Raw genomic sequence first — 19,761 nt, 5'->3', positions numbered from 1 at the left:
GTTTACATTTATTTGACCTTATAGCGGAGATGGGCTAGCCTACCCTAAACAAAATGGAGCTCGAATACAGCTGTTAGATCTCAGTTTCTATATTAGTAGGTTTACATTTATTTGACCTTATAGCGGAGATGGGCTAGCCTACCCTAAACAAAATGGAGCTCGAATACAGCTGTTAGATCTCAGTTTCTATATTAGTAGGTTTACATTTATTTGACCTTATAGCGGAGATGGGCTAGCCTACCCTAAACAAAATGGAGCTCGAATACAGCTGTTAGATCTCAGTTTCTATATTAGTAGGTTTACATTTATTTGACCTTATAGCTGAGATGGGCTAGCCTACCCTAAACAAAATGGAGCTCGAATACAGCTGTTAGATCTCAGTTTCTATATACCCGGATGTGCAATTAATAATGTAGTCTGGAAATGTTCTGTTTAAAAAATATATATATATATATATTTTAGTAAGTTTACATTTATTTGACCTTATAGCGGAGATGGGCTAGCCTACCCTAAACAAAATGGAGCTCGAATACAGCTGTTAGATCTCAGTTTCTATATTAGTAGGTTTACATTTATTTGACCTTATAGCGGAGATGGGCTAGCCTACCCTAAACAAAATGGAGCTCGAATACAGCTGTTAGATCTCAGTTTCTATATTAGTAGGTTTACATTTATTTGACCTTATAGCGGAGATGGGCTAGCCTACCCTAAACAAAATGGAGCTCGAATACAGCTGTTAGATCTCAGTTTCTATATTAGTAGGTTTACATTTATTTGACCTTATAGCGGAGATGGGCTAGCCTACCCTAAACAAAATGGAGCTCGAATACAGCTGTTAGATCTCAGTTTCTATATACCCGGATGTGCAATTAATAATGTAGTCTGGAAATGTTCTGTTTAAAAAAATATATATATATATATATTTTAGTAAGTTTACATTTATTTGACCTTATAGCGGAGATGGGCTAGCCTACCCTAAACAAAATGGAGCTCGAATACAGCTGTTAGATCTCAGTTTCTATATTAGTAGGTTTACATTTATTTGACCTTATAGCGGAGATGGGCTAGCCTACCCTAAACAAAATGGAGCTCGAATACAGCTGTTAGATCTCAGTTTCTATATTAGTAGGTTTACATTTATTTGACCTTATAGCGGAGATGGGCTAGCCTACCCTAAACAAAATGGAGCTCGAATACAGCTGTTAGATCTCAGTTTCTATATACCCGGATGTGCAATTAATAATGTAGTCTGGAAATGTTCTGTTTAAAAAATATATATATATATATATTTTAGTAAGTTTACATTTATTTGACCTTATAGCGGAGATGGGCTAGCCTACCCTAAACAAAATGGAGCTCGAATACAGCTGTTAGATCTCAGTTTCTATATTAGTAGGTTTACATTTATTTGACCTTATAGCGGAGATGGGCTAGCCTACCCTAAACAAAATGGAGCTCGAATACAGCTGTTAGATCTCAGTTTCTATATTAGTAGGTTTACATTTATTTGACCTTATAGCGGAGATGGGCTAGCCTACCCTAAACAAAATGGAGCTCGAATACAGCTGTTAGATCTCAGTTTCTATATTAGTAGGTTTACATTTATTTGACCTTATAGCTGAGATGGGCTAGCCTACCCTAAACAAAATGGAGCTCGAATACAGCTGTTAGATCTCAGTTTCTATATTAGTAGGTTTACATTTATTTGACCTTATAGCGGAGATGGGCTAGCCTACCCTAAACAAAATGGAGCTCGAATACAGCTGTTAGATCTCAGTTTCTATATTAGTAGGTTTACATTTATTTGACCTTATAGCTGAGATGGGCTAGCCTACCCTAAACAAAATGGAGCTCGAATACAGCTGTTAGATCTCAGTTTCTATATTAGTAGGTTTACATTTATTTGACCTTATAGCGGAGATGGGCTAGCCTACCCTAAACAAAATGGAGCTCGAATACAGCTGTTAGATCTCAGTTTCTATATTAGTAGGTTTACATTTATTTGACCTTATAGCTGAGATGGGCTAGCCTACCCTAAACAAAATGGAGCTCGAATACAGCTGTTAGATCTCAGTTTCTATATTAGTAGGTTTACATTTATTTGACCTTATAGCTGAGATGGGCTAGCCTACCCTAAACAAAATGGAGCTCGAATACAGCTGTTAGATCTCAGTTTCTATATACCCGGATGTGCAATTAATAATGTAGTCTGGAAATGTTCTGTTTAAAAAATATATATATATATATATTTTAGTAAGTTTACATTTATTTGACCTTATAGCGGAGATGGGCTAGCCTACCCTAAACAAAATGGAGCTCGAATACAGCTGTTAGATCTCAGTTTCTATATTAGTAGGTTTACATTTATTTGACCTTATAGCTGAGATGGGCTAGCCTACCCTAAACAAAATGGAGCTCGAATACAGCTGTTAGATCTCAGTTTCTATATTAGTAGGTTTACATTTATTTGACCTTATAGCTGAGATGGGCTAGCCTACCCTAAACAAAATGGAGCTCGAATACAGCTGTTAGATCTCAGTTTCTATATTAGTAGGTTTACATTTATTTGACCTTATAGCTGAGATGGGCTAGCCTACCCTAAACAAAATGGAGCTCGAATACAGCTGTTAGATCTCAGTTTCTATATTAGTAGGTTTACATTTATTTGACCTTATAGCGGAGATGGGCTAGCCTACCCTAAACAAAATGGAGCTCGAATACAGCTGTTAGATCTCAGTTTCTATATACCCGGATGTGCAATTAATAATGTAGTCTGGAAATGTTCTGTTTAAAAAAATATATATATATATATATTTTAGTAAGTTTACATTTATTTGACCTTATAGCGGAGATGGGCTAGCCTACCCTAAACAAAATGGAGCTCGAATACAGCTGTTAGATCTCAGTTTCTATATTAGTAGGTTTACATTTATTTGACCTTATAGCGGAGATGGGCTAGCCTACCCTAAACAAAATGGAGCTCGAATACAGCTGTTAGATCTCAGTTTCTATATACCCGGATGTGCAATTAATAATGTAGTCTGGAAATGTTCTGTTTAAAAAATATATATATATATATATTTTAGTAAGTTTACATTTATTTGACCTTATAGCGGAGATGGGCTAGCCTACCCTAAACAAAATGGAGCTCGAATACAGCTGTTAGATCTCAGTTTCTATATTAGTAGGTTTACATTTATTTGACCTTATAGCGGAGATGGGCTAGCCTACCCTAAACAAAATGGAGCTCGAATACAGCTGTTAGATCTCAGTTTCTATATACCCGGATGTGCAATTAATAATGTAGTCTGGAAATGTTCTGTTTAAAAAATATATATATATATATATTTTAGTAAGTTTACATTTATTTGACCTTATAGCGGAGATGGGCTAGCCTACCCTAAACAAAATGGAGCTCGAATACAGCTGTTAGATCTCAGTTTCTATATTAGTAGGTTTACATTTATTTGACCTTATAGCGGAGATGGGCTAGCCTACCCTAAACAAAATGGAGCTCGAATACAGCTGTTAGATCTCAGTTTCTATATTAGTAGGTTTACATTTATTTGACCTTATAGCGGAGATGGGCTAGCCTACCCTAAACAAAATGGAGCTCGAATACAGCTGTTAGATCTCAGTTTCTATATTAGTAGGTTTACATTTATTTGACCTTATAGCGGAGATGGGCTAGCCTACCCTAAACAAAATGGAGCTCGAATACAGCTGTTAGATCTCAGTTTCTATATTAGTAGGTTTACATTTATTTGACCTTATAGCGGAGATGGGCTAGCCTACCCTAAGTTGTGTTATTGTGAAACATCTCCGTAATAATTGTGACATAATTCATCATCATACCCAGGTGGTTTTGTCTGTTTTAATGATGCGCTAGGATTAGTCCTAGTTTACAGTTACTGTATTGAAAATGCACAAGGCTGCACTTCTATGGCATATATCAATTTCAACAGTACTATTTACATATTACTGTATGTGGGTTATTGATTGAAAGAGACTGGACAACCAGTGGGGGAAAAAAAAGCTGACACTTGTACATTATCAATTGCAATTTGTTCAAAGGAATAAGAAATTGCTTTAATGATGTGCACAAGTGACTAGATGATATGGAATTTGTACAAGTAGTATCAAGAATTGCACATTTGATCTAAGAAATGCACCACCAACGCGACTGAGAAAAACTGTAATGATGCGCTAGGATTAGTCCAAGTTAGCAAGAAGAAACTCCCCCGTTACAATTACAAGCATCTCAGTGGTGTCTGTCTGAGAGAATAGTCAGTGAATACCGCCACCTTCTGGTGGAATTGTTTTTAGTTTCACATTTCACCGCAAGAGTGATGATGGGTGTGAGAGAGAAACCGGACAGAGCCCTCCGGGCTATAAACATACTACTATAAACATACGAATTGGTTTCTGCTATGAACGGTGTAAAATGACATTCTTTCTAATTAGGCCTATTAAGTAAACCTTGTGTCTTTATTTTTACATCTTGGACATGCTTCATATAGTAAGTAGCCTTCTGTTTACTAGCTGGATATTCAGCCTACATCAGTTAGTTGTGTGTAGTGGTATACTCACTGTGTGAGTGGTATATCAATGCCCAAAACTAGATAAAGCTAGGCCTATATGTTTGATTTAACTATACTGAACAAAAATATAAACGCAACAATTTCAACGATTTTATTGAGTTACACTTCATATAACGAAATTAGCCAATTTAAATAAATTAATTGGGCACTAATGTATGGATTTCACATGACCGGGCAGGGGCACAGCCATGTGTAGGGCCTGGCAAGGCATAGGCCCACCCACTTGGGAGCCAGGCCCACACACTGGGGAGCCAGGCCCACACACAGGGGAGCCATGCCCAGCCAATCAGAATTTGTTTTTCCCCACAAAAGAGCTTTATTACAGACAGAAATACTCCTCCGTTTCATCAGCTGCCCAGGTGGCTGGTCTCAGACAATCCAGCAGGTGAAGAAGCCGGATGTGGAGGTCTTGGGCTCTGCCGGTTGGACATACTGCCAAATTCTTTAAAATGTGGTTGGAGGCGGTTTATGGTAGAAAAATTAGGAGGATTAGGGGGATATGGGTTGAGGAGGACTAGGGAGATAGTGGTAGAGGAGGATAGGGGGAGAGGAGGATTAGGGGGATAGTGGTATAGGGGATAGGGGGAGTGGAGGATTAGGGGGATAGGGGTATAGGAGGATAGGGGTAGAGGAGGATTAGGGGTAGAGGAGGATTAGGGGGATAGTGGTATAGGAGGATAGGGGGAGAGGAGGATTAGGGGGATAGGGGTAGAGGAGGATTAGGGGGATAGGAGGATTAGGAGGATAGGGGTAGAGGAGGATTAGGGGTAGAGGAGGATTAGGGGGATATGGGTTGAGGAGGACTAGGGAGATAGTGGTAGAGGAGGATTAGGGGTAGAGGAGGATTAGGGGGATAGTGGTATAGGAGGATAGGGGGATAGGAGGATTAGGAGGATAGGGGTAGAGGAGGATTAGGGGTAGAGGAAGATTAGGGGGATAGTGGTATAGGAGGATAGGGGGAGAGGAGGATTAGGGGGATAGGGGTAGAGGAGGATTAGGGGGATAGGAGGATTAGGAGGATAGGGGTAGAGGAGGATTAGGGGTAGAGGAGGATTAGGGGGATATGGGTTGAGGAGGACTAGGGAGATAGTGGTAGAAGAGGATAGGGGGAAGAGGAGGATTAGGGGGAGATGTTGGGATAGACCCGTGTTTATTTTACAACCCTCAACCCTCTTCCTTGGATAGTTCCCCTTACATAATAGTTTTGTACTCAATTGAGTTTTTATCGATCTATCTGGGTCTCAGTTGTGCATACCTAATTCAGGGAGATCAAACCTTAAACCCAGGCCTGGAGATGAATGTCAGGCATACAACTCCAGACACGTCAAGGGTCTCAATCTATTTCTGTCTCCACTGGGAGATGATATTATACACAGAGTAATGGTTATATACAGAATAACGGGTATATAATAATAGTTATATACAGAATAATGGTATATAATAATGGTTATATACATAATAATGGTTATATAATAATGGTTATATACAGAATAATGGTTATATACAGAATAATGGTTATATACAGAATAATGGTTATATAATAATGGTTATATAATAATGGATATACAGAATAATGGTTATATATAGAATAACGGGTATATAATAATAGTTATATACAGAATAATGGTTATATAATAATGGTGATATACAGAATAATGGTTATATAATAATGGTTATATAATAATGGTTATACAGAATAATGGTTATATACAGAATAATGGTTATATTCAGAATAATGGTATATAATAATGGTTATATGCAGAATATTGGTTATATACAGAATAATGGTATATAATAATGGTTATATACAGAATGGTTATAAACATAATGGCTATATACAGAATAATGTTTATATAATTAAACAATAAGGCATGAGGGGGTGTGGTATATGAGAAATATACCATGGCTAAGGGCTGTTCTTAGGCACGATGCAACACGGAGTGCCTGGATACAGCCCTTAGCCGTTGTATATTGGCCACATACCACAACCCCTCGAGGTACCTTATTGCTATTATAAACTGGTTACCAATGTAATTAGAGCAGTAAAACTAAATGTTTTGTCATACCCGTGGTATACGGTCTCAAATAGCAAGGCTGTCAGCCAACCAGCATTCAGCGCTGGAACCACCCAGTTTATAATAATGGTTAAATACAGAACAATGCTTACTGAATAATGTTTAGATACTGAATAATGGTTGTATGCACCATAATGGTTCTATACAGAATAATGGTTCTATACAGAATAATGCTTATATAATAATGGTTCTATACAGAATAATGGTTATATAATAATGGTGATATACAGAGTATTGGTTATATAATAATGGTGATATACAGAATAATGGTTACATATATAATAATAGTTATATAATAATGATTATATATATAATAATAGTGAAATATAGAATAATGGTTATGAAGAATATTTCTTATATACAGAATAATGTTTATGTACAGAATAATGGTTACATACAGAATAATGGTTACATACAGAATAATGGCTATATAATAATGTTATATACATAATGGTTACATACAGAATAATGGCTCTATACAGGCTATATATAGAATAATGGATATATACAATATTAATGGCTATATAATAATGTTAATAATCATATACAGAAGAATGGTTATACATAATAATGGTTATATAATGATGGGTATATACAGAAGAATGGTTATACATAACGGTTATACACATAATGTTTATACAATTATGGTTATATACAGAATAAAGGTTATATAATAATGTTTAAATACATAGTAATGATTATGTAATAATGGGAATATGAAGAATAAGGTTGTATACAGAATAATGGTTATATAATAATGGTTATATACAGAATAATGGTTATATAATAATGGTTATATACAGAATAATGGTTATATAATAATGGTTATATACAGAATAATGGTTATATAATAATGGTTGCATACAGAATAATTGTTACATAACAATGGTTAAATGCATCATTATTATAAGATAATGGTTATATACAGAATAATCTTTATATACAAAATACAAGATATACATTAAGGGTTGTATACATAATAATTGCTAAAAAATAATTATTTTATAATAATGGTTATTTACAGAATAATGATTATATAATAAGGGTTATATACAGAATAGTGGTTATATACAGAATAGTGGTTATATACAGAATAGTGGTTATATACTAAATAGTGGTTACATACAGAATAATGGTTGAATACAGAATAATGGTTGAATACAGAATAATAGTTATATAATAATGATTATATAATAACAGTTATATACAGAATAATGATTATATAATAATAGTTCTATACAGAATATGTTGTCGGAGTCGGTACAGCGACTGCGATTATTTATGTGTTGCGCCAACAGAAATAAACATGTCTCTGGGAAGAAGAAGGGCGGAGATGTATGCTTCATAATTAATGACTCATGGTGTAATCGTAACAACATACAGGAACTCAAGTCCTTTTGTTCACCTGACCTAGAATTCCTTACAATCAAATGCCGACCATATTATCTGCCAAGAGAATTATCGTTGATTATTATCACAGCCGTGTATATCCCTCCTCAAGCCAATATCACGACGGCCCTCAAGGAACTTCACTGGACTCTATGCAAACTAGAAACCATATATCCTGAGGCTGCATTTATTGTAGCTGGGGATTTTAACAAAGCAAATTTGTTGAACAAATTCATTGAGATCATTCTCAGGTGAAAAAAAAAAGGTTTAGATAAAAACCCCTTTGGATTACAGTCGTTTGTATGTGGTGCCTGACAATACAATAACACCACCAATGGGTTGGTATAGTACTGTACATCGTTTCACAAACCCTGACCGAAATTCTATCAGCATACTGATTGTAGCACTTGTGCGGGAAATACACCGGTTCACTGCTACTCTAACTTCCACGATGCAATAAAGACCCTCCCCCTTACTCCCTTCGGCAAATCCGACCACAACTCCATTTTGCTCCTACCGTCTTATAGGCAGAAACTCAAACAGGATGTACCCATGACTAGAACTATTCAACACTGATCTGACCAATCGGAATCCACGCTTCAAGATTGTTTTGATCACGGGGACTGGGAAATGTTCCGGGAAGCCTCAGAGAATAACTTACGCTGATGAGTGAGTTTATAAGGAAGTGCATTGGAGATGTTGTCCCCCCGTTTAAAACCGTGATTGGATGGCGGAATTCACGTAAAACCGAAAGCGCAAACCACTGCATTTAACCATGGACAGATGACTAGGAATATGGCCGAATATAAACAGTGTAGTTATTCCCTCTGCAAGGCAATCAAACAAGCAAAATGTTGGTATAGGGACAAAGTGGAGTTGCAATTCAACGGCTCAGACACGAGACATATGTGACAGGGTCTACAGGCAATTACGGACCACATAAAGAAAACCAGCCACGTCATGGACACCTACGTCTTGTTTCCAGACAAACTGAACACCTTCTTTGCCCACTTTGAGGATAATACAGTGCCATCGACGTGGCCCGCTACCAAGGACTGTGCCTCCCCCTCCTTCTCAATGGCTGACGTAAGACATTTAAACGTGTTAACCCTTGCAAGTCTCCCGGCCCAGACGGCACCCCTAGCCACGTCCCCAGAGCATGCGCAGACCAGCTGGCTGGTGTGTTTTTCGGACATATTCAATCTCTCCCTATCCCAGTCTGCTGTCCCCACATGCTTCAAGATGGCCACCATTGTTCCTGTACCCAAGAAGGCAAAGGTAACTGAACTAAATTACTATCGCCCCGTAGCACTCACTTCTGTCATCATGAAGTGCTTTGAGAGACTAGTCAAGGACCATATCACCTCCACCTTACCTGCCACCCTAGACACACTTCCATTTGCATTCCGCTCCAATAGGTCCACAGACGATGCAATCACCATCTCACTGCACACTGCCCTATCCCATCTGGGAAGAGGAATACCTATGTAAGAATGTTGTTCATCGACTACAGTTCAGCATTCAACACCATAGTACCCTCCAAGCTCACCATTAAGCTTGAGGCCCCACATTAAGCTTGAGCTTGAGGCCCTTGAGGCCCCAGGTGGTGAAGGTAGGAAACAACATTCTCCACTTTGCTGATCCTCAACACTAGGGCCCTACAAGGGTGCGTGCTCAGCCCCCTCCTGTACTCCCTTTTCACCCATGACTGCGTGGCCACGCACGCCTCCAACTTAATCATCAAGTTTGCGGACGACACAACAGTGGTAGGCTTGATTACCAACAACAACGAGACAGCCTACAGGGAGGAGGTGAGGGCACTCGGAGTGTGGTGTCAGGAAATCAACATCTCACTCAATGTTAACAAAACAAAGGAGATGATGGTTGACTTCAGGAAACAGAAGAGGGAGCAGCCCTCTATCCACATCGATGGGTCAGCAGTGGAGAAGGTGGAAAGGTTTAAGGTCCTCTGCGTACACATCACCGACAAACTGAAATGGTTCCACCCCCCACAGACAGTGTGGTGAAGAAGTGTGGTGAAGAAGGCACAACAATTTGGCTTGTCACCTAAAACCCTCACAAACTTTTACAGATGCACAATTGAGAACATCCTGTCAGTCTGTATCACCGTCTGGTACGGCAAATGCACCGCCCACAATCGCAAGGCTCTCCAAAGGGTGGTGCAGTCTGCACAACACATCACCGGGGGCAAACTACCTGACCTCCAGGACACATACAGCACCCAATGTCACAGGGAAGACCAAAAAGATCATCAAGGACATCAACCACCCGAGCCACTGCTTGTTCATCCCGCTACCATCCAGAAGGCGAGGTCAGTACAGGTGCATCAAAGTTGGGACCGAGAGACTGAAAAACAGCTTCTATCTCAAGGCCATCAGACTGTTAAACAGTCATCACTAACACCGAGAAGCTGCTGCCTACATACAGACTTGAAATCATTGCCCACTTTAATAAATGGATAACTAGTCACTTTAATAATGTGTACGTATCTTGCATTACTTGTCTCATATGTATATACTGTATTCTATACCATCTTGCCTATGCCACTCGCTCATTCATATATTTATATGTACTTATTCTTATTTCATCCTTTTACTTAGATGTGTGTGTATTAGGGAGTTGTTGTGGAATTGCTGATCACTTGTTAGATATTACTGCACTGTCGGAACTAGAAGCACAAGCATTTCGCTACACTTGTATTTACATCTGCTAACCGTGTGACCAATACATTTTGATTTGACACTGGTTATATTTATTTTTATTTATTTAACTAGGCAAGTCAGTTAAGAACAAATTCTTATTTTCAATGACGGCGGGTTAACTGCCTTGTTCAGGGGCAGCACGCCCAATTTTTCCGTTTTTGATTTGTTAAAAAAGTTTGAAATATCCAATAAATGTCGTTCCACTTCATGATTGTGTCCCATTTGTTGTTGATTCTTCACAAAAAAATACAGTTTTATATCTTTATGTTTGAAGCCTGAAATGTGGCAAAAGGTCGCAAAGTTCAAGGGGGCCGAATACTTTCGCAAGGCACTATATAACCAGAATAATGGTTATACAATAATAGTTATATAATTAAGCAATAAGGCATGAGGGGGTGTGGTGTATGGGCGATATACTACGGCTAAGGGCTGTTCTTAGGCACGACGCATTGCGGAGTGCCTGGATGCAGCCTTTAGCCTTGATATATAAGCCATGCTTTTTTTTCAATTTTTCCCCAACGACATGCCACTGACTTTGAGTAAAGCCAGTGTGTCTATGTATGTGGATGACTCAACACTATACACGTCAGCTACTACAGTGACTGTAATGACTGCAACACTCAACAAAGAGCTGCAGTTAGTTTCAGAATGAGGTGGCAAGGAATAAGTTAGTCCTAAATATTTATAAAACTAAAAGCATTGTGTTTTGGAACAAAACACTCACTAAACCTCAACTAAATCTTGTCATAAATCATGTGGAAATTGAACAAGTTGAGGAGACTAAACTGCTTGGAGTAACCCTGGGTTGTAAACTGTCATGGTCATAACATATTGATGCAGTAGTAGCTAAGATGGGGAGAAGTCTGTCTATAATAAAGATATGCTCTACCTTCTTAACAACATTATCAACATGGCAGGTCCTACAGGCCCTAGTTTCTACCTTCTTAACAACACTGTCAACAAAGCAGGTCCTACAGGCCCTAGTTTCTACCTTCTTAACAACACTGTCAACAAGGCAGGTCCTACAGGCCCTAGTTTCTACCTTCTTAACAACACTGTCAACAAGGCAGGTCCTACAGGCCCTAGTTTATACCTTCTTAACAACACTGTCAACAAGGCAGGTCCTACAGGCCCTAGTTTCTACCTTCTTAACAACACTGTCAACAAAGCAGGTCCTACAGGCCCTAGTTTCTACCTTCTTAACAACACTATCAACAAGGCAGGTCCTACAGGCCCTAGTTTCTACCTTCTTAACAACACTATCAACAAGGCAGGTCCTACAGGCCCTAGTTTCTACCTTCTTAACAACACTATCAACAAGGCAGGTCCTACAGGCCCTAGTTTATACCTTCTTAACAACACTATCAACAAGGCAGGTCCTACAGGCCCTAGTTTCTACCTTCTTAACAACACTGTCAACAAAGCAGGTCCTACAGGCCCTAGTTTCTACAACACTGTCAACAAGGCAGGTCCTACAGGCCCTAGTTTTGTCGCACCTTGACTACTGTTCAGTCATGTGGTCAGGTGTCACAGAATAGGACTTGGGAAAATTGCAATTGGCCCAGAACAGGGCAGCACGGCTGGTTCAGAACAGGGCAGCACGGCTGGCCCTCGGATGTACACAGACAGCTATCATTAATAATATGCATATCAACGTCTCCTGGCTCAAAGTGGAGGAGAGATTGACTTCATCACTACTTGTATTTATGAGAGGTATTGATTGACATGTTGAATCCCCCGAGCTGTCTGTCTAAACTATTAGCACACAGCTCAGACACCCATGCATACCCCACAAGACATGCCACAAAAGGTCTCTTCACAGTCACCAAGTTCAGAACAAACTATGGGAGGCGCACAGTAGTACATAGAGCCATGACTACATGGAACTCTATTCCACAGTACTACATAGAGCCATGACTACATGGAACTCTATTCCACAGTACTACATAGAGGTATTTGGGGCGGCAGGGTAGCCTAGTGGTTAGAGCGTTGGACTAGTAACCGGAAGGTTAAATCCCTAAACCGGAAAGTTCAAATCCCCGAGCTGACAAGGTACAAGGACAAGGACAAATCTGTCGTTCTGCCCCTGAACAGGCAGTTAACCCACTGTTCCTAGGCCGTCATTGAAAATAAGAATTTGTTCTTAACTGACTTGCCTAGTAAAATAAAGGTTAAATAAAAATAGAGCCATGACTACATGGAACTCTATTCCACAGTACTACATAGAGCCATGACTACATGGAACTCTATTCCACAGTACTACATAGAGCCATGCCTACATGGAACTCTATTCCACAGTACTACATAGAGACATGACCACATGGAACTCTATTCCACAGTACTACATAGAGACATGACTACATGGAACTCTATTCCACAGTACTACATAGAGCCATGACTACATGGAACTCTATTCCACAGTACTACATAGAGCCATGACTACATGGAACTCTATTCCACAGCACTACATAGAGCCATGACTACATGGAACTCTATTCCACAGCACTACATAGAGCCATGACCACATGGAACTCTATTCCACAGTACTACATAGAGCCATGACTACATGGAACTCTATTCCACAGTACTACATAGAGCCATGACTACATGGAACTCTATTCCACAGTACTACATAGAGCCATGACTACATGGAACTCTATTCCACAGTACTACATAGAGCCATGACTACATGGAACTCTATTCCACAGCACTACATAGAGCCATGACCACATGGAACTCTATTCCACAGTACTACATAGAGCCATGACTACATGGAACTCTATTCCACAGTACTACATAGAGCCATGACTACATGGAACTCTATTCCACAGTACTACATAGAGCCATGACTACATGGAACTCTATTCCACAGTACTACATAGAGCCATGACTACATGGAACTCTATTCCACAGTACTACATAGAGCCATGACTACATGGAACTCTATTCCACAGTACTACATAGAGCCATGACTACATGGAACTCTATTCCACAGTACTACATAGAGCCATGACTACATGGAACTCTATTCCACAGTACTACATAGAGCCATGACTACATGGAACTCTATTCCACAGTACTACATAGAGCCATGACTACATGGAACTATATTCCACAGTACTACATAGAGCCATGACCACATGGAACTCTATTCCACAGTACTACATAGAGCCATGACTACATGGAACTCTATTCCACAGTATTACATAGAGGTATTTGGGGCAGCAGAGTAGCCTAGTGGTTAGAGCGTTGGACTAGTAACCGGAAGGTAACCGGAAGGTTGCAAGTTCAAATCCCAGAGCTGACAAGGACAAATCTGTCGTTCTGCCCCTAAACCCACTGTTCCTAGGCCGTCATTGAAAATAAGAATTTGTTCTGACTTGCTAGTTAAATAAAGGTTAAATAAAAATAGAGCCATGACTACATTCCACAGTACAACATAGAGCCATGACTACATGGAACTCAGTACTACATAGTACTACACAGTACTACATAGAGCCATGACTACATGGAACTCTATTCCACAGTACTACATAGAGCCATGACTACATGGAACTCTATTCCACAGTAGTACATAGAGCCATGACTACATGGAACTCTATTCCACAGTACTATATAGAGCCATGACTACATGGAACTCTATTCCACAGTACTACATAGAGCCATGACTACATGGAACTCTATTCCACAGTACTACACAGAGCCATGACTACATTCCATGACTCTATTCCACATCAGGTAACTGATGAACAGTAAAATCTGATTAAAAAAACACCTTATGGAACAGCGGGACTTGACACTGGCACAGACACATGCATGCATATACAAACACACACACACACACACACAAAATAACATACACACATGTAATGTTTTTAAAATTGTATAAAGTGCCTTAGATTTGCTGGACCCCAGGAAGAGTAGCTGCTGCCTTGTCAGATTACTAAAGGGGATCCATAATAAACCCCAGGAAGAGTAGCTGCTGCTTTGGCAGGAACTAATGGGGATCCATAATAAACCCCAGGAAGAGTAGCTGCTGCCTTGGCAGGAACTAATGGGGATCCATAATAAACCCCAGGAAGAGTAGCTGCAGCCTTGGCAGGAACTAATGGGGATCCATAATAAACCCCAGGAAGAGTAGTTGCTGCCTTGGCAGGAACTAATGGGGATCCATAATAAACCCCAGGAAGAGTAGTTGCTGCCTTGGCAGGAACTAATGGGGATTGTTAATAAACCCCAGGAAGAGTAGCTGCTGCCTTGGCTAATGGGGATCCATAATAAACCCCAGGAAGAGTAGTTGCTGCCTTGGCAGGAACTAATGGGGATCCATAATATATACAAATGAATATAAATATACCACAAACCCAGAGGTGCCTTATTGTTATTATAAACTGGTTACCAACATAATTAGAGAAGTAAAAATAAATGTTGTCATACCCGTGGTATACGGTCTGATATACTACGGCTGTCAGCCAGTCAGCATTCAGGGCTCGAACCCCCCAGATTATGATACGTTTTATATACAGAATAATGGTTATATACAGAATAATGGTTATATACAGAATAATGGTTATATACAGAATAATGGTTATATACAGAATAATAGTTATATACAGAATAATGGTTATATACAGAATAATAGTTATATACAGAATAATGGTTATATACAGAATAATGGTTATATACAGAATAATGGTTATATACAGAATAATAGTTATATACAGAATAATGGTTATATACAGAATAATGGTTATATACAGAATAGTGGTTATATACAGAATAATGGTTATATACAGAATAATGGTTATATACAGAATAATGGTTATATACAGAATAATGGTTATATACAGAATAATGGTTATATACAGAATAATGGTTATATACAGAATAATGGTTATATACAGAATAATGGTTATATACAGAATAATAGTTATATACAGAATAATGGTTATATACAGAATAATGGTTATATACAGAATAGTGGTTATATACAGAATAATGGTTATATACAGAATAATGGTTATATACAGAATAATGGTTATATACAGAATAATAGTTATATACAGAATAATGGTTATATACAGAATAATGGTTATATACAGAATAATGGTTATATACAGAATAATGGTTATATACAGAATAATGGTTATATACAGAATAGTGGTTATATACAGAATAATGGTTATATACAGAATAATGGTTATATACAGAATAATGGTTATATACAGAATAATAGTTATATACAGAATAATGGTTATATACAGAATAATGGTTATATACAGAATAATGGTTATATACAGAATAATGGTTATATACAGAATAATGGTTATATACAGAATAATAGTTATATACAGAATAATGGTTATATACAGAATAATGGTTATATACAGAATAATGGTTATATACAGAATAATGGTTATATACAGAATAATGGTTATATACAGAATAATGGTTATATACAGAATAATGGTTATATACAGAATAATAGTTATATACAGAATAATGGTTATATACAGAATAATGGTTATATACAGAATAATGGTTATATACAGAATAATGGTTATATACAGAATAATGGTTATATACAGAATAATGGTTATATACAGAATAATAGTTATATACAGAATAATGGTTATATACAGAATAATGGTTATATACAGAATAATGGTTATATACAGAATAATAGTTAAATACAGAATAATGGTTATATAATAATAGTTAAATACAGAATAATGGTTATATAATAATAGTTAAATACAGAATAATGGTTATATAATAATAGTTAAATACAGAATACTGGTTATATAATAATGGTTATACAGAATAATGGTTATATAATAATAGTTAAATACAGAATAATGGTTATATAATAATAGTTAAATACAGAATAATGGTTATATAATAATGGTTATACAGAATAACGGGTATATAATAATAGTTAAACACAGAATAATGGTTATATAATAATAGTTAAAAACAGAATAACGGGTATATAATAATAGTTAAACACAGAATAATGGTTATATAATAATAGTTAAACACAGAATAATGGTTATATAATAATAGTTAAAAACAGAATAATGGTTATATACAGAATAATGGTTATATAATAATAGTTAAAAACAGAATAATGGTTATATAATAATGGTTATACAGAATAATGGTTATATACAGAATAATGGTTATATAATAATAGTTAAAAACAGAATAATGGTTATATACAGAATAATGGTTATATAATAATAGTTAAAAACAGAATAATGGTTATATAATAATGGTTATACAGAATAATGGTTATATACAGAATAATGGTTATATACAGAATAATGCTTATATACAGAATAAGGGTTATACAGAATAATGGTGAAAGACAGAATACTGGTTATATAATAATAGTTAAAAACAGAATAATGGTTATATACAGAATAATGGTTATATACAGAATAATGCTTATATACAGAATAAGGGTTATACAGAATAATGGTGAAAGACAGAATAATGGTTATATAATAATTGTTATAAACATAATGGTTATATGCAGAATAATGGTTATATACAGAATAATGGTTATACAGAATAATGGTTATATAATAATTGTTATAAACATAATGGTTATATACAGAATAATGGTTATATACAGAATAATGGTTATATACAGAATAATGGTTATATACAGAATAATGGTTATATACAGAACAATGGTTATACAGAATAATGGTTATATACAGAATAATGGTTATATACAGAATAATAATGTGAAACATCAAGGATGGATTGAAGGGCTATTGTAAATGGATAAAATAGTTCATGTCAGCAGGCCAATGAAAAAGAGCAAATATGATATCAGAAGGATTTTTTTCCATACAGGGTTGGGATTTCAGATATCTAGTTAATGGTACATGATGAGTAATGCTATGCGTGTTTTGTCTTGTGTCTGTCCATTGGCTTGTTCGCTAGTATGTTTGTGCATCAGCATGTCTGTCTGTGTGGATTCTGAGGTGCATGGCGAGTTTGCTAGAAAGCAATGTGTTTGTGTCTGGGAGGCATGGCAGCCATCTTGGAATGGAATGTTGACATTTGATGACATACAACAAAGAGGAGCTGATTTTTACCCTTAATTTCTAGCCCACTGACTGAAAACTACTATATTGACAGTGTTTGGTTCTAGCCAACCCACTGAAGACTACTATATGGTTAGGTATTGGTTCTAGCCCACTGACCGAGGACTACTATATGGGTAATATTTGGTTCTAGCCCACTGACTGAATACTACTATATGGGTAGTGTTTGGTTCTAGCCCACTGACTGAAGACTACTATATGGGTAATATTTGGTTCTAACCCACTGACTGAATACTACTATATGGGTAATATTTGGTTCTAACCCAATTACTGAATACTACTATATGGGTAGTGTTTGGTTCTAACCCACTGACTGAATACTACTATATGGGTAATATTTGGTTCTAACCCAATTACTGCAGTCTTCAGTCAGTGGGTTAGAACCAAATATTACCCATATAGTAGTATTCAGTCAGTGGGTTAGAACCAAATATTACCCATATAGTAGTATTCAGTCAGTGGGTTAGAACCAAACACTACCCACTACCTATACTACCACTGACTGAATACTACTATATGGGTAATATTTGGTTCTAACCCACTGACTGAATACTACTATATGGGTAATATTTGGTTCTAACCCACTGACTGAATACTACTATATGGGTAATATTTGGTTCTAACCCACTGACTGAAGACTGCTTTAAGGGTAGTGTTTGGTTCTAGCCCACTGACTGAAGACTTCTGAATGGGTAGTGTTTGGTCTAGCCCACTGACTGAAAACTTCTGAATGGGTAGTGTTTGGTTCTAGCCCACTGACTGAATACTACTATATGGGTAATATTTGGTTCTAACCCACTGACTGAATACTACTATATGGGTAATATTTGGTTCTAGCCCAATTACTGAAGACTACTGTATGGGTAGTGTTTGGTTCTAACCCAGTGACTGAATACTACTGTATGAGGGCACAAGTACTCATACTCATAGTATAAGGCGAGACCCTAGATGCAGACACGGGAGGCAGATGGGTCGAGTCTCTGATATTTATTATAATCCAAGGGGTAGGCAAGAGAATGGTCGTTGGACAGGCAAAAGTTCATACGGTCAGAGTCCATTAGTGGCAGGCAGGCTCAAGGTCAGAGCAGGCCGTATGGTCAGGCAGGCGGGTTCAGAGTCAAGGCAGGCAAGGGTCAAAACTGGGAGGACTAGCACAAACAGAGAAAAGCAAAAAGCAGGAAAACAGGACTTGACAAACAAGACGAACTGGCAACAGACAAGCAGGGAACCCAGGAATAACTACCCAGGGACTAATGAGGAAACAGGTGACACCTGGAGGTGGGTGGAGACAATCACAAAGACAGACAGATCAGGGCGTGACACTACTGTATGGGTAGTGTTTGGTTCTAGCCCACTGACTGAAGACTTCTGAATGGGTAATGTTTGGTTCTAGCCCACTGACTGAAGACTTCTGAATGGGTAGTGTTTGGTTCTGTGCTGTAGAAGAGTGTTTTTCTGTGTCCGTGTACCTCAATATTTTGTTTTTCCTTTGCATCTTATCAGCTGTTGTCTACACATAGGCCGACCTGTTGAAGTTATTAATCTATTGGCTACACATAGGCCGACCTGTTGATGTTATAAAACTATTGGCTACACATAGGCCGACCTGTTGAAGATGTAATCTATTGGTTACATGTAAGCCGACCTGTTGAAGTTTTAATCTATTGGCTACACATAGGCCGACCTGTTGATGTTATAAAACTATTGGCTACACATAGGCCGACCTGTTGAAGATGTAATCTATTGGTTACATGTAAGCCGACCTGTTGAAGTTTTAATCTATTGGCTACACATAGGCCGACCTGTTGAAGTTTTAATCTATTGGCTACACATAGGCCGACCTGTTGAAGTT

At 37.7% G+C, this 19,761-nt stretch overlaps 1 protein-coding gene across 1 annotated transcript in view; it reads left to right on the top strand.

The window, feature by feature from the left end:
• The window catches only part of LOC110536895 (one cut domain family member 2-like), a 43,782-nt gene that overhangs the window by 22,774 nt on the left and 1,247 nt on the right, over positions 1-19,761 (top strand). The window lies entirely within an intron of this gene.

The sequence above is a fragment of the Oncorhynchus mykiss genome, chromosome 12, assembly GCF_013265735.2.
Source record: "Oncorhynchus mykiss isolate Arlee chromosome 12, USDA_OmykA_1.1, whole genome shotgun sequence".
Taxonomy (NCBI): Eukaryota; Metazoa; Chordata; class Actinopteri; order Salmoniformes; family Salmonidae; genus Oncorhynchus; species Oncorhynchus mykiss.
Note: the sequence above shows the minus strand (reverse complement) of the source record. Positions and strands in the feature narration are given on the sequence as shown.